The sequence below is a fragment of the Eulemur rufifrons genome, chromosome 28 (genome assembly GCF_041146395.1).
Source record: "Eulemur rufifrons isolate Redbay chromosome 28, OSU_ERuf_1, whole genome shotgun sequence".
Classification (NCBI taxonomy): Eukaryota; Metazoa; Chordata; class Mammalia; order Primates; family Lemuridae; genus Eulemur; species Eulemur rufifrons.
Window position 1 is genome coordinate 42,486,131 of NC_091010.1, and position 17,448 is coordinate 42,503,578.

The 17,448-nt window shown below is 42.9% G+C and overlaps 1 protein-coding gene across 1 annotated transcript in view; it reads left to right on the forward strand.

Moving 5' to 3' along the window:
- The window catches only part of PLCE1 (phospholipase C epsilon 1), a 252,787-nt gene that overhangs the window by 45,969 nt on the left and 189,370 nt on the right, over window positions 1-17,448 (forward strand). The gene's annotated exons all lie outside the window — the stretch shown is intronic.

The window sequence follows — 17,448 nt, forward strand, 5'->3', positions numbered from 1 at the left end:
ATCATGTGTTGTATGGAAAATTTAAGTTACAATGCAATCTAATTAACATTTTCCTTTATTTTTGCTTTTTATATTTGGGTTAAGAAATCCTTTGCTATGCTCAGCGTATAAAGATATTCTCAAAATGTTTTAAATGTTTTGCTTTTCACATTTCATTCTTTCATTCATCTGGAATTTACTTTTGTAATTAGGTAGAAATCTAATTTATTTTAACTAAGCTGACACATACAGCTGGGCATATTTCTTCCTTTGCTGTCTTTCCAAACCTCTTGCTTGTTTTTCTTGTCTTATTACAATGCCTAGTACCTCCAGTAGAGTATTAAATAGATACCTCAAGCATATGCTTGAGGAAGCATATGTTAAATCCCTTTTAATTTGATTACACTCATAACCAATAAGGTAGGTATGTGTCAACTTTATAGATGAGGTGACTGGAACTTAGAGCAGTTAAGTGACCTTTCCAGAGTCACACAGCTAGGAGGCAAATAACAGAGTCTGCATTCAAACCCATGTCTGAGTGACCTCAAAGTCTAACTGCCTGTGCTGCCTCTTGGTCACAGATGACTTGGGGGAGAGGTATCCCTTCCGCCCTTGTCTGCTTATCCCCTGATCTTTTGTTTCCAATAAGGAAAGAAAATTTATTGAAGTAATGCCAGAGAAGCACTTCCAGTGTGTCTAAATGAAACTAATAGACTTTGTTTAGTTTAAACCTGCCAAGAGTAAAGAACCTTACAAGTATGAAATAGTTCTTACTCCACATGGTATAAATATTCACTCAGGTAATATAATCACATTGTGGTGGAACTTCAGAAAAAGGGAGTAGATCTTCATAGTAAGGTAACATTCTGAGGAATAGTCACAAGTAACTGAAATACCTTCTCTTCCCCCCTCCACTCCTTCCCTTCCTTCCCAGCCTCTATCCATAAAAAAAGCTGAGGCAGCTTACAAAGATCTACCCCTCAAAAGGTAAAAATAAACAGATGAGAAAATCCAAGCAAAGAGAAAATAAATATGGTAACATATAAAATAATTCTTACCTTAGTGTCATTTGCTAGAGTTTGGCCACAACATAACCCTAAGCTTCCTAGCAACTGAAGCAAAGAAAACCTGTCCAGCTACACAATTCGCAGTGGGCATGAGATGAAAATAGAATAGTTGCTAAGGGGACTCAGTGTTTCCTGACTCTGAGACTGGAGAGAAGCTTCTGCCATGGCCTTCATGCAGGGGCCCCGTGTGACGAAGTGGACAGTGCTCACCAGCATCTTCTCAGTGGCGGGAAGTGCATCTCACCTGACCACACTCCCCTACTCGATCCTAAGCTCCTTGAGGGGTAGCCACCATATCTATTTTATTCTTCATCATATACCCGAGCCCAGCACAGTTCCTGAAACATCATAGGTCCTCATAATGTATTTTTTGAATGAATGAATGTTATTTGCAACATCCGTCAATAAAAGCCAATGTCTGGATACAAAAATCAATTGTTTTTCTATATATGAGCAATGAACAATCTGGAAGTGAGATTCTATGTGAAGTGAAAATACTGAGATTTTTATGTATGTGACTTTTTGATCATCTGACTTGATCAAAAGCTATAATTTAAGTTTTTAAGAGGAATCTTTGGGCAGAACATATTTTTTAGAAATTCTGTATGATTATTCCTTGTTGCAACCGAGCTCCTAATAAGAAGGAATGATAGAGAATTGGAGTTTACGTTCTTGGTCAAAAATCTGAAGTGTGGTTATTATATGTTACCAATAAAGGGTGCTTCTAGGAGTTAGTATGGGCCCATAATATATGGTACCATTATTGCTTTGTGAATTGTAAAGGTGTATATTGGGTAAAATAACATCAAGATGTATGTGAAAATGGGAAACTGCCTCAAATGTTTAGCAGCATATAATTCATATTAAAGGCCCGTAATATTACTGATTCCAACCATTAGTCTGTATTCCTGTATCTAAAAAAGGTTTCTGTTGTTTTTATCAGCTAATTTTTATTGAGCCTATAGTATGTGCCTGCCACTTTTCTGAATAACTCTATAAAAGAGGTACAGTTATTATCTTCTTTTACAGAAGAGGAAACTGACAGCTAGGGAGGTTAAGCCACTTGCCCAGGGTTACACATTAGCATGTGACAGAGCCAGAAACTGCACCCAGGTCTGGGCAGTCACCTGCCCTGCTGTGCTGCCCCTTGGTAGCAAACAGCAGTTTCCTGTGATTGGCTAGAAGTGTTTTCCCCTTTGGGTATGATGCGTGCATGGACTTTGGGGGCCTCATTATGATCTTGTACTCAGGACACCACAATTAAAGAATTGTCTCAATTTTAAGATCATCTTTTCAGAAAGACTCCCAGAACTTCAGAGTAACCAAGTACAGTCTATATGACATTTGTCAACTGTTGGCCTCAGAAAATTTATTACTTTGACAGAGGCTTGGACACAGCATGATAGCCAGACTTTGTTCTTTCCTGGCAAAGATTTTCATTCTTTAAAGGTAACTGAGAATTTGTAGCTAAGACCTTGGGCTCTGGGCTGGGTGAAGTGGCCCACGTCTGTAATCCTAGCACTTTGGGAGGCCGAGGCGGGAGGATCACTTGAGCTCAGGAGTCTGAGACCGGTCTCAATCTCACTGAGGATAAATAGAAAAATAAAATAGAAAAATAAAAATAGAAAACTTAGCTGGGTGTGGTGGCATGTGCCTGTAGTCCCAGCTACTTGGGAGGCTGAGGCAGGAGAATCACTTGAGCCCAGGAGTTTGAGGTTGCTGTGAGCTAGGCTGATGCCAGGGCACTCTAGCCCAGGTGACAGAGTGAGACTCAGTCTCCAAAAAAAAAAAAAAAAAAAAAAAGACATTGGGCTCTGGATTCAATAGATATGGTTCAAGTCTTAGTTTAATAATAGAACCTTCCGTGTAGTATTATTGGAAGGATTAAAGGCAACTTCACACACCATGGGGTACTTAGAAAGCTTTTAAGAATGGCGGCTGCTAAAAACACACAATCTTTTAAAACGGGACTTGAGGGTGAGGAGTGCATTTGGACAACCAGCAGTAGCCGCCAGCAGTTTAGACTCAGAGCATCTCTGGGCTGCAGAGCCTCCTGAGGCCACCTGGAAGCTCTCCAGTCTGGACTTTGAACATTTAAACATTTTTCAAACTTATTTTTAACCAAACTTAAAGAAAAGGGATTCCCACAGTATGAAGGAGGCTGCTGCGGCCTTGCTATTTCCCATGGGGAAGGGGCTGAGGGAAGCTTCTTTTTGTTGTGGCAGAAAGAGGGGAGAGGGCAAGAGTTTGGGGTGGCGGGAGAACTGGACTGGACACTGAGTCTGGTCCTCGGCCAGCTGTCCCTTTAGCCCCCCCCCAGGCTGCTCTTTCTACTTCTATAAAACCAGGGGCTGGACTAAAAGTCCCTTCCAGTGCTGACCTTCTGTGAAACCGTAAATGCCTGCCTTGAGCTACAGTTTAATGTGAGCCCTTGGCTTTTATGGAGGGGCCATGTAAGTCTGGCCATTGGAAAGATGTCTCTTTATCTTTTATCCAAGCCTAGGGGAAGGCTTTGTCCTGTATGTCACCAGGAGCCCGTATATCCCAGCTTTAAATTCCTCTTAACATGTGGAGCCTGGGAAAAGTTTCTCTCGCTGCCTGAACCCTTCCACTGTTTCTGATTGGATGATGTCAGTGATACACCTCGGGATATTTCTCTCATTATCCCATTTGCCAAGAACCTCAGAGTTAATGCAATGGTGGCTCCTCTCAGACAACTCAGGTCTTTAAATCCACCTTAGAACTGGATGTTGTTGCTGTTGAATTTTATGTACTTTAATACAGAAGCCACATCAATTCCTTTTGTGGCATTAAACAGGGGATAAATCATCCATGCAGAATGACACAGTAAATAGACGCAGAGATGCGTGCACACTCCCCGCTGCCAGCCGCACCCCTTCCCCATGTCAGCTGCTCCTTCTCCAGTCCTAGCAAGTCTGAAATGACAACAACATTGACAACTTAAGATGTATTAAGGACCTGCTCTGGACCAGGCACTGTTCTAAGTACCTTACATGTATTTTATCATTCAACAATTTTGTGTTTGGGGGTACTGTCATTATGTTTATTTTAAAACAAGGAAAGTGAGGCAGGTTAAGTAGCCTGGCAAGGTCTCACAACTAGCGAGATGCCACCTCCTTCCTTCACTAGTGGTGGACAGGCAGGACGGGGTGGGGCAGGGGGACATTAGACCCAAAAATCCCTTTGGCCTTGGAGGTCTTAGTGGCAGAGAGGCCTTGGTCCATCTGGTATTGGCTTGTTTATGTGGTTAATTAGTAAGCCAAGCAGAAGCAAACAACAACCAGGAACAAGACAAGGAGTGGGAGGGAGAATTGATGGCCATGGAAGGCTGGAGAAACCTCTCTGGCTTCTTATTATCCTGGGATCTACTCTGAATTCCAATTGTTTCTACTGATGTAAGGAATCTGTGGGGTCTCGGAGACATCAGCCCATTTTTTTGGACTGTGTATGGGGGTAGGGCTATGGTTGGGGGAGTCTTCCTGGGGCAGCCCAAGTTCCTGCAGACTTAGGTCTGTTTGGAGGCCAGCTTGGCTGCAGGGTGCTCTACCTGTCCATCGAGGTGCCCTGCCCACCCCAAGAAGGTTGTAGAGACATCCCCTAGGGGTTGCCTAACTTCCAGAGCTGGCACTAAAGGAGGAACAAGTCAGCCCATTTGGCCACAAATCCTAAACAGTTCCCATGTGGTGGAATCTTCAGTACCTGTGCTTACTCCTCTTCGCACTGACTGCAAAAATGGCCACGAGTAGGGGCAGGGTGGAAAATTGTAGCGGCCAGTCATGTCCAGGCTGATCACCCAGGGCCTGGCCCGGCCTGGCAGACAGACTGGGCAAGCACAGTCTTACCTTGGCCATTGGGCTCAGGTAAGAATGTGCCCACGGTCAACATGCAGGTGTCTAAGTGTGACCAAATAATAAGACAGTTTTCAAAACAAATCATCTAGCATTTGTACATTCAAAAGTCTCTCAATCAACAGATGTTTGTTGAGCCTCCCCCTGTGTCCAGCTCTGTGCCAGATGCCGGGGGCACAGCATGAGAAAGCTGATCGGAGACCTGCTGACAGGGAGCTCACAGCGAGCGGGCAGACAAATGGCTCTGCAGGCCGTGGCTTCGCTGGGGTCAAGTGCTGTGCTGGGGAAGCCTTGTCTTTTAGAATCGCTTTGGGTGGCTCAGCCTTTAATCTGGAGATGGTATCATTGCTCGAGACATTTTCAAACTGCCCTTTAGGAATTGCCTTTGGAGCTGATCTGGGCCACACAGGAATATCCATCTTACTTTTTTATTTTATAGCCACACCTAGCTTGTGACCAAAAATGGTATTGCCCAGCTTGATGGCCCACTTAATTCCCAGACTTGGCTCTGATTGACTTGCCTGTGAGCCAAAATTGCATCCACCCTCTAAGGATGGATATTTACCACCACTGAGCATATTAGCAGTAATTTCTCACTTGCCCAAGCTCCCATTGTCCTTTGTGTCTCTGTTATAACACTTTGCCCATTCTCCCCTGCGGCAGAATTACCTCCTTCTGCCTCTGTTCTCCCCTCTAGGTGGGGTGAGCCTTTGGAGAGGAGGATCACATGCCTCCCGTCTCTGCAGTGTCCAGCATGGAGCAGATGTTCAAAAATGTGCAGTTACTGTAACTGACTACACAGAATTGCTCTGAGCGATAAGGGTGTTGTTGGAACAATGGGCAGTGTAATGAGCTCTGGAATCTGTCAGCCTATGCTCCAATCCCGATTTGTCCCCTCGTCCCCAGGCATGGCCCTGTGCAAATCATTCATTCCCTCTGATCCTCCATTTCCTACTCTCATTTGAATGTAGAAATTCTGATTTTTTAAAAAAAATAACTCACCCAACAGTCACATAGTTTAAACATCATTTGTCATAGAAAATTCATACTGGAAGGAGCCCTAGAGCCTGGCTAAGACCAACCTCCTAGTTTTATTGAGATGTAGAAAGGGAAGTGGGTTGACTAGACTGGTTCATGGCACAACTAGGCCAGGCCAGAGCTCCTTTTATGTGGCATTTGATTCTATGTTTGAAGGTCACAACTTCCTTGTAAGGGCCTTGCACTTAGGCCAGGAGCTCTCAATCCTAGCACCTCTGGGCAACAACAGCCAAGGCTTTGGGATATGCATTTGGGGAGTTATAAGCACATGCATCCCACAGCTTTGTGTAGTAACACTGTGTCCCTCGGCAGAGTGCAGAACACACTGGGTTGTGTGTGCACAAAGCTGGCAGGAGCAATACAGACTGGTGGTTAAGGAGCTTGCTGGACAAGCCTGGTATCATTGCTTACCAGCTCACCACTCCCTAACCTCTCTGAGCTTTGCTTTCTTGTCTGTAGAACAGCAACAATAACAGTATCGACCTCACAGTATTGTTGTGAGGGTTACATGGGGTAATTCGTGAAAGTGCTTACACTTGCATGTTTACATGGTAAACAATGTTTAAAATCTAATGTGATCAGAAACACATCCAAAAGCAAATAGTCCACCGTTGGCGTCCCCACCAATCAGTCTCAAGCCTTCTATGGTCTCTCTCCCAAGCAGGTGCTATTGACAGACTCTTCCCCTGCCTTAATCCCTTTCTCATCCGGCAGCAACTTTCAGCTCTCCTGTCCCGCCCCAATCAGGGACCACAGATCCTAACGAATCAACAGCAGTTGCCCATCAGGAATGGGGCTAGGAATCCCTGGGCTTTCTTGGTCATCACCAGTTATAGGAAGGAAAATGGACCACTGGCTTAAACAAACACTACCTTTCTTAGGAATTGTCTTTACTTTGAAGGCAGCTAGACCTTTCGGGGCTCTGGGGTCCCGCAGCATGGCAGGTGCCCATATCCCTGGAGGGAGGATGCCTTCCATTGTTACCCCCTCGATACCAGGTTCTGTGCACGTGAATACACTTTGGGTTCTGTTTGCTACCTTTTTTTTTTTACTTGACTAAAACAATGGGTAATTGGGAAGGTCTGTGTTTCTATTTAGAAAACATCATTTTCTTGATGAGTCGAGAATAGTCCAAATAACCCTGAATTTATAGAAGCCAGCTTAATAAAACCCAAGGATGGTTGTTTTTTTTTTCCACATAGAAAAGTTGTATTTCATGGTGGTTGCTGCAATGCCCTGACTCTGGATCGCAGGCCTCCCTTGACTTGGATATTACATCATTTCACTTCAGCTAATGTAAACACTCACCACCCTGCATGTTGCTGGATTTTTCACTACGATTTGAGATTGGGCTTCGTTCGGTGGGTTGTTGTGGTGATTGATGGTTTTCAGAAGGAAGTGCAACAGGAAGAAGCTTTGCGGGAATGGAAGAGGTGAGGCAGCTCCATGTGAGATTCTGCAAAAGGATTAAGATTTGGCACCAGGCTTGGTTTCTGTGCAGCCTCTTAGGCAGAGAGCCCCAGGAGAGGGAAGCAGGCTGTCAGCTGTGGCTTTGCACGCTCTCAGCCTGCCTTGAAGGTTGGTTGGCTCTTCCCTCTCTCTGAGGTACCTAATTTTACCTTGTTAAAGGATGGATTTGGATGCTGGAGGCTTAAAGAAGACCAGGTAAGAGTTCTTGTTGTCTGAGAAATCCCTGTTTTCTAAATGCATGGGATCCTGGGGGACTGTGGTTTTACTAGCACCATTATGCAGTGTTAGCCAAAGTACAATTCCTCTGAGACATTATACAAAGAGGATCAGAGAAGTTTCTTTCCTTGTTAAGAAAGTTTCTAAAATGTTTAAACCCAAAATGCTTAACTATAGAGATGCAAATTTTTCTTTCACTGAAATCACAATTTTGAGATTACTTGGTTGTATTTTAATCTACAAGATCTTGAATGTATCTGGAGGGTTTATTAAATGTTTTTGTTCCTTTTGCAATGGCCTGTGGTATATTATGTATAAACATTTAGTGTAATGAAAACTTCTAATTCATTAGATTGTTCTGGATACTAGCTTTTGAATAACTTGATCTTCTTTTTGCAGATTTAATTGGTTTTTGTCTTTTTTACCTTTTGGCTTTTGTGAATCTGATACTGGTAAGAAATATCCTGAAGTATAACTAATTTTTAAGAGGAAGAAACTATAATCAGACGTTAATTGCAAACATATTTGATAGCATCCCTGCTTGAAATGAGCTACGTGTTTTTTGGTGTCTGAAATGTACTTTAATTTTTAAAAATTCCAGTGTAAATGTCCATAGTTTATAGGAAAGGTGATACAGCTTACACGAGTGGTTATTTACTCACAAACATTAAAAGCATGTTAGACCTTCAATAAGATTAGCTCAAAAAGAGATCATTGAAAGAGTTTTCTGCCCACCACCAACTCAATTCTCAATTCTGCTTCTTTTCTTGAAAAAAAAAAAAAAAATCTGGAGTTAAAAATAACCCAGAATAAAACTTGAAAACTGTTTTGTTTCTCTGTATTTGGCTAACTTCATCGCAAAGTACTGTGTTTAAGGAATTTAAGCTATGAAGACTACTCTTGAAATGGCTCACACAAGTCTATCTGCAAATTTCCATAACCCTCTTTGAGAGCATGAAATGTTCTATGAATATTAGGATTAAAAATTTCAATTCAGTGTTCATTCCTTCTACAACCCTAAAAGATGGATAACAACCCTAAGAAAATAACATGAGAAATTGTGTCATTTTCCTGACGCAAACTCATTTTTCCTGTGTCCACAGTAGTATGGAAAAGGGGGCATTTGGCATATCTTATTCCATAAGGGTGTGGGGGTGTCTCGGCAGGAGTAAATGTCTGTGGTTTTTGTGGCAGACGGATAGATGCAGGGACTTCTGAGAACTTTCATTTATTGAAAATAAAATGTTTTTGTTAGGTGTTGGGGACTCAGACTATAGCTTTGGCTAGGTGAGAGGAGGTCTATGCATCCCGTTGTTCTTACTGGTTTTGTTCGAGGAATCCTTTAGTTCATGCAGTCCTTTGTTTTTCTTTTGGGAAACAGACTGGCAGTAGAGTCTCTTGCATTTTGTATTACTTTAATCTAAAATTTGAACCATTATGTTTTCTTTTAGTAGGATGGCTAATAATAATGGGTTTTTAAAAATTTTTTTAATGGTATGACTAATGATAATACTGGCTTGAGGCTCAATTTGAGATGTGAAAAGCAAATCATTCCAAGGGTTAAAACATGCAAACTCTTAATTGTGCTGTGTCCATTCTCTTTCTCCTATGGAAGAATCTAGACAAGCTATTGTTACAAATGTTTTTCATAGTTGAACTTTCAAAAAAAAGTCATGCTGTATAGTGTGGAAATGGTAAACCCTGACTCATTGTCACACAGTATTTTTATCATCTTAAGAAATATCTTTCGTCCTCAGTGTTTTTAGAAGACCGAAACCAAATATAATTTTGACAATATATGACTTTATCCTCATTCTGCCTTATTCCTCATTACCTCTCATTTTGGAGAGAGGGAAAACTGTGCAGGTAAATGATTGAGGAAAAATTGCTATGAATTGTTATTCTTGCCATGAATTATTCTTTCCTTCTTTATGTGTTCTTGATAAAGTCTTTGTTTGTTGTTTTTATTTCTATTGAAATAGTAAGACATGCACAGAGTTGAAAAAAATTCAAACAGTACACAAAGGTAAACAATGAAAAGCCTTCTCCATGGATTCTAGATGCCCAGTTCTCCCTTGGCAGTAAACAGGGCTTTAGAACCCTGCTTTTCAAACTTTAGTTTGCATAAGCAACACCTGCAGAGTTGGTTAAAACACAGCTTCCTGGGCTCTGCTTCAGAGAGAGAGAAAGAGATAGCTGTAATTTATCAGATAGCTGTAGTCCATAGCACCCGAGAGACAAGTGGATTGCGGGTCCTGGTGACAGCAGGAGATGGGTAAAAGGAGAAAGAAGACTGTTGAGTTTCTAAGGAATCAGAGACTTTCTTGAGACAGCTCGCAAAGGGTGAGAAGCCAGGGTCGTGAAACAGAGTATTAGCGTAGTGGAGAAATCCAAGGAGCCTCAGCATAAAAATGCCATCAGGAAAGGCCCCATGTGTGGCAACAGGGAAATAGTCAATAGTTAATGGAAAATATAGCAGTAGCAAGGGGTTATGGGCCACCTGACAAGGATAATGAGATTGAGCTGGAAACTGAACTAGGACTGGCCAAGCTAAAACAAATCAGGCCAATTAGTAATAATGAGGGTGTTTATTCACTTGTAGATTGGCTAAATACCTCCCTGGGATGAATTAGGACAAATGATCATTTCCTCTGTTAATGATTTTACAGAAGAAAAGGAAAAGAGACACCGTAGAAAGTGCAGGGAAGTATCTGTATTTGAGCCACTGTAATTTAATGACCCTAATAAGTATAACAGTCTGGTTCAAGAACAGAAAACAAAGATAATGTATACATGATGAGAATTGAGAAAAACATGAATAGTAATTATGAAAAAAATCAATAAACTTTAAGGGTCTTGCCAACTAATTTTTTTACAAAAGTTAACTATCGAACATCTTTTCAGAAACACAAGATGTGACAAGATACAAAAAATCATTTCGAGAGGTGTGGCTGAGAGCTAGGTTATTTTTCCTACCCCACTTTCTTTGTCCAATAAGATAAGGATAAACAACCTGTGCTAAACACTTGTTTTGTGCCAGGCATTGTGCAAAACCCTTTATGTGCCTCAATTCATGTTTACCCTTATAACTCTGGAGGTTGCAATAATAATTGTTAATTCCAGATACAGCTCAAAGAGGATTGCTCAAGACAAAGACATGCCACAAGAAAGAGACATCTTTGAAAAAAATAGAAGTTCCGTTGGAAAAACAGAGAAACCCACCTAGGAAGCCTAATAAAAAGATCCACACATAATTTAAGGAGCATTCTATAAGAAATTTATATGAAAGAAAAAATAAGAGGGCCCTTTAAAGTAATTGTAGTGGGGGAGTCAGCCAAGGACCTGGTAGAAACTTTGTAGATGATCAGAATATTCCTTGGGAGATATGAAAAGAAGCCAGCAGGCGTAATAAAATATCTGCCTTGGTCTTTTCAGAAAAATATATCAAAATTATCTTTAGAAGTAGAGGTACTAGATCAAATAGTAGTAAATGCACAGAATGTTCTAGACCTAGTTGACAAACTGGACGTGGATAAATCACAGGGACAGGTTGGCCTTCATCCAAGAGTTCTAAAGGAATTCAAGGGTGAAATCATGGGGCTGTTGGTAAAAGCAGCTAATTTTTACTTTGAAAAGTCTAGCAACCCCCTAAAGCTTGGTTGCTTGGTAAAATTGCTCTGGCTCCACCTCTCTACACTATATTATTTGAACATAAATTATAATATATATGTAAATTAATAAATCAAATAATAGGTTTTTGATAGCAGTGATTTTGAAGTCCCAAACCCTATTGCGTCACTGACTTGAGAGTCTTTGCGAACATTTCATTCTTGAAACTGCTGAGAATTACCAGCCCCTTACAATCACATAAAACAAGCTTATCATAATCCGTGTGAACTCAGTAGCAAAAACACAAGGAAACAAATCGGCAGTGACTCTGGGTTTCAAGCAGGTATTCATTATATAGTGCTGCTTCTCTGGAGGGAGATAGAATCCCTGCAGCCTCAGAAACAGACGCTGTCTGTCCATTCATTAAATAAATGCCATGTGGAAGATCTGAAAACTAATCAGCTTTTGAGCTCCTACTGCACAGTCCCGCTGCCTGATCTGCCTGGTGGTCTGGCCCTGCTCCTGGTTGTCTCGGGCCTTCTCCCCTTTTTCGTGGTCCCGGCTGCGTCCAGATGTGCAGCCCAGGTGCTCTGGTCTCTGCTTTGCTGCCGGTGGCCCCAGTCCCCCATCACCCACAATGGCGCTGCAGGTAGCAGGAGTGGTGTAGTGATGGGGGCCTGGCCCAGTCAGAGGAGGGTCAGAATTTGTGCTGGGAAGACAGAGAGTCCAGTACAGGCAGCTGGTCAGGGTCAAAAGCTGGTAGGAGTAAACCAGAGATGTGGAGTGGGGGGCAAAGGTCATTTGATCATTTAGCAGGTGTTTTTTAAACTCCTAGAACGTGCCAGGCATTGTACTGGGGATACTAATATGAACAAGACAGCCATTGTGTGTAAAAGAGACATGAGCAAATAATGACAGTAGAGCAGGGTTTCTCAGCCTCAACACTAGTGACATTTTGGACCAGATAATTATTTGATGTGGGGGCTCTCCTGGGCATCCACGTTGTTTAATAGCATCCCTGGCCTCTACCCCCTGGGATGCCAGTAGCATTCCCCCATGTACACCAAAAACGACAACCAAAAATGTCTCTAGGCATTGCCAAACATACCCTGGAGGCAAAATCGCCCCGGTGGAGAGCCACTGCAGTAGAGTATGATGGGCGCCCAGACGGAGAAAGAACAGGCCATTATGGGAGTTTGTAGCAGGTGCCCCTAAGGCAGACCTGGCAGGGAGGGGAGGCTTTCCAGAGAAGTCATCTCTTGGAAGGCAGCTGCAGGGTGAGCAGCCCCCAGGTGAGAGCTGGGGGAGGACAGTTAAGGAACGGAAGTGTTCCAGGCTGAGCGAACAGCTGGACCTGGAGACCAGAGGGAGGAAGCCCTGGGTCAGGCTCGGGGTGTTACTCTTATGGGTGGTTACTCCTTTTGGCACCAACCTTACCAGTCCCCAAGAGGCAGAGTTTCGCACTCAGGGTCAGACAGCTGGTGAGTGCTTTGGGGTGCTGTGCTGATGTGCAGTGGCTGCTACTAGATGAGCAGTGATGTTGGTTTAGAGATCCTTAGGCCTGGTGGTCTCAGGTGCAAAGGGGGAAGAAATGGGTATCTTAATCCTCTTCTTGGTGAATTTTCTAGAAGCAGAATTCTAAAGTAACTACCCCTTTCTGCTCTAGTGTCTAATTGTGATTAGCTAAATCTTATCTAATTAGACCAAGATTCAAAACTTGTTAGCAAAAACTTCTTTTCTTACACGACTACCCCACCAACGATTTCCAATTGCTGGTAACTACAGACTGCTTTGGCAATTGTTGAACAAAGAATATGTTTCAGTCATCTTTAAAACGCCTCTGTCGTCCCTCTCTGCTCCCTCTATAACCGGCTCCTTTCTAGAATGTGCCACATGCTGGGTCAACTTCAGGGCTCATGCAAGGATGGACACATTCAAGGAAGATGTACTTTGTGTCTTCGCCTCACACTGTCCCCTCTGTGACACGCCCCTTTCTGTTGGCCCCTTGATCGCCCTTGCACCTCGTGGGCCCTTCAGCTTCTTAATAACAGCAACTGACATTGAGCACTTGCTGTGTGCCAGCAGCCACAGGGAGGCGTAGGAGAGGAGAGAGAGGCACTAAAAGGTAAAGGGGAATGATTGAGCCTAGCACCACACTAGCCGCTTCTGTGTAAGATATTTCTTCTAACGGGTGGTGTCATCCTGTGTCAGCGATAAGAGGAAAAATTACCCACTGAATTGGCTCATAGTAGAAACACGTTTGTTGTACAAAGGAAGGCAGGTGACTCCATGAGGAGGTGAGTTCCAGAGAGGAGCTTTCATATCAGCAAGGCTAGGTTCCCTAGCAGGCAAGGAACTGGAACCTATAGTAAGGGGAACTTTCTGTGCTGAGATGCCGTAATGTCTTGGGCCCAAGGCATTATGGCTTCTATAAAACAAAGCATTGAGAAGATTATAACCGAAAGGATCTCACTGATCACCCACCACCCCTCTCCTTTGACTGGTGATGAAACTGAGGATCAGAGACATTGATGGGTCCATCAAGTTCCCACATGGCCAGAGGTAAAACGAAGACTGCCTGACCTATAAATTAAGGTTTTTTTTTTTTTTTTTTTTTTTTAAGACTGTAGAAACCCTAGAATATCTTTTGTTTAGATTTTCAAGTAACCTTTGATTAGGTCTCCCTACAAAGGTGCTTAAAGATTTAGTCATCATGGGCTTGGGGTATACTGTGTTGAAAAGGTTAGGACCTGTGCTGAGGAGAGCATCTGATAGTGAAAAGTGAAGCAAAAAATGATTTTTTTTATCACAGTATTTGTTCATTAGTGAATCTATTCATTCACTAAACCAAGGTTTACTGAGAACCCGCAACAGTGTGTCAAGCACTGTGCTAGGTGTTGGGATATGGTGGCAGACAGACAAGCCCCTTCCCCTTCGGAGCTCTCAGTCTTGCTGTAACCAGACTTACTCTAAAATGATTAGGAAAGGTATTCAATGAGCTGTTACAGGTAATAGGGTGGAGCTCGACCCTAAGAACTCCTGAGAGGGCTATATAAGTAGACAGGGACATAACAAATGGATTTCAAAATGGGTGATCCAAGTAAAAGCATCAAGCTTGGCAACTGGGAGTTTTGGAAAATACAACTGTTCGCACAGAAAGGAGAAGGATGTTGCTGGAGTCCAGGTGTGCAGTGCTGAGGCTGTAGACAGAGCTGGAGCAGTCAGAATGGAGAAGATAGTTGTCCTTTGAGTCATGTTCCAAAGTGCCATTGGCCACCTGGCCTGGGGACTGAAGGAGAAGGAAGGAGACAAAGGTGAAGCTGAGGTTTCCACCCTGCAGGAGTAGACGGGAGACAGTAGCAATGGTAGAGCCGAGATTGTGGAGACAGTGAGCTTGTTTGGTGGGAAGTGACAAGGTCAGTTTGGGGCAGGCTGATTGGGAAGGGATGGCAGGGTGGCCCAGGTGAGCCGTCCTTACAACAGGTGCTTAACTCTCACTTGGACAAGTGCATTTAGGAGCCCTAGCAAGAGGGTGACGTTTCATGAGGGTGACGAGGAAACTGAGCTCTCTTGGAAGAAAAGTAGCTGCAGAACAAAACAGAAGATTGCTGAGGGTTCACCATTCATTCCTTTTTAAACAAAAACTTTTTATTGTATAAATTTTTAAACAAATATAGAAATAGAATAGTATAATGAGCCCCCAGGTACCCATCACTCAGCTTCAACCTTTGTCAACTGTGCCATCAATCTCCTCCCGGAGTATTTCCCCTCCTGCTGGAATATTTAAACCCCAGATTTTATATCATTTCATGCATAAAGACTTCATTACATATTTTCAACAGATAAAACCTGTTTTAAAAAATATAACTACAATATCACCATACCTAAATGAATAGTAATTCCAAATTATTATATCATAACAAGCCTATATTCAAGCTTCCCTGGTTGTCCCCAAAATGTCTTTTAATATTTGATTTTTGGAACAGGGAACAGATGAAGTCCCAATATTACATTTTATTGATAGTGTCTCTTGAGTCTTTTAATCGCTAACAGATTCCTCTCTTTTTATACACCATTTACCTACCAAAAAATCTGTGGTTATTGTCCTGTAGGACATTTAGCCTTTTTTAGAACACCTTGAATTACTGTTTGAGATTTACTTCTTATGAGTAAACTAGGAATAGAATTGTTAGGTGGCTGTGGAATTATCTTCTTGTACTCCTTCTGTTGTAGGATTCTCAGCCTTCATAGCTGATGGTGCTCATGGTTCTGCAGAGGGAGCTGAGAGCCAGGCTGTGCAAGGGCGGCAAGTATTTTCTGTGCCAGTGGTGTCTTCAAGCACAGCGTGTGTGATGCCTTGCCAGCCCGTCTGGGAAACACAGGGAAAGTGGAAGTGCCTTTGCTTGGCTCTGAGGAGTTTATCACGCAGTTGGAAGGAAGAAGATTACATGAAACTAACAGATTAACGCAGGCAGCTCAGTGTTTGGAAGTCAAATAAAGCTACACTTGGCTAAAACCCCAGTCTTGACACTTAGCAGCTGGGTGACGGTGAACAAGTCACTTCACATTTTTGAACCTAATTCCTCATCTTTAAAATAGGGAAGAAAAACTCTGCCATGCAAAGCAGGCAGCACAGGCTCTGGAGTTAGACAGCAGAGGTTGACTTTAAGCCCTGCTTTCTCCTGATAACAATTAGTACCTGCAGTCGCTGGGCACGTGATGCCAGTCCTGTGCTCAGCACTTTACATGACCTCGTTTTAGGCGTCTCAGCAACCCCATTTTATAGATCATAAAACTGAGGCTTAGAGAAGCAGCTTACACATGTTCACCTACTTAATGCATTAGGATTTGAACCCAGGCAGACTAATTCAGAGCTCAAACTTTAGATTGCTAGGATATATTACTTTTCCCAAATAGATTCATCAAGATTTAGTATCCTTGTCTGTAAGGAGGGAGATAGTATATCAATTTTAAGGAGTTGTGAAAATTAAGCAAGATAAAATATACTCAATGGATAGCAAATGCTCAAAAGTATTTGTTTTGTGGTTGTTATAAAATAATAAATTGTTATAGCAATGGTTGAACAATTCATAAAATATTAAATTGTACAGAACCATCCATCAACATAAAAGGAATGTGGAAAATGGAGAGGTTAACTTGCATTAAAGCCCTACGGTGAGGGAGGAGGCGGGTAGGATCCAGTGCGTCTGTGACTATCACAGGAGGTAAAAGTGCATTCTCGGATAGGGGAGCAGGGAGTCCAGGCAGGGAGACCTTGGTGAAGGGAGTGTTTAAAATACTCACTTTAAACTTCCTACTTGTCCTGTTAATACAAGTGAGTGTTTAAATGTCAGGGAGAACACACAGATGCACCCCTGTCTCCTTTAAGAAGATTTGTAGGAAATTACAAAGAGAGGCCATGATTAAGAGGCTAGTGCCTGGGTGAGTCTCAGAATGACCCCTGTCTGGTTCTGGGGTCTCAGCAAGTTTCTCGGCTTCATTGCATCTCATTGTTTCCTCCCAGGTAAAATGGACATCCTAAAGGACTTCTAGCTTAGGGTTGTTTGGGGGATTATATGAGATAACGTAAGGAAAGACAGTGTCAGAGAGACCCAGGGCAGAACCAGGAGAAGTTAACAACTGGAGTCCTTCCCTTCCCACCTGCATGTCACCCTTCCTGCATCTACTGGGGCTGCAGTCTTCCCCTCCCCTTATCCTCTAAAGGCCAGCCAGGACTCTAGAGTACCACGGAAGCAGGCAGGGCCACTAAAGTGACAGGGTGAAGATGCTCTCAAGGGCTCGCTCCTTTCTGCAGAAATAGGACCCGGGATAAGAAAAGGTGCGAATCAGGAGGAGAGGATTTGGATGTGTTCATGTGGGCCTGTTAATTGCTTTTGCTTAGCATATTTCCCCAAGAAGTTTATTCCCAATCTCTTGAAAAATCTAGATGAGGGCCATTTGGTCTAAAATTACAAAACCGTTTGTTCTTGGGATTGTGACTGTTCTTGGGATTGTGACTGTCCTTGGGACTCTTCCCCACTTCTGGTGCTCAGGTGCTCAGCTCCTGGGTCTCTGCAGGTAGGAGAGACTTTCAAGGTCCCTAACACTTTGGCATGTGTTAATTGTGTCTGCTTTTCCCTCATGCTGCGTGCAGACCACCAGGGAAGATGGACGCACGCAGGAACAGCCTGTGGCAAGAC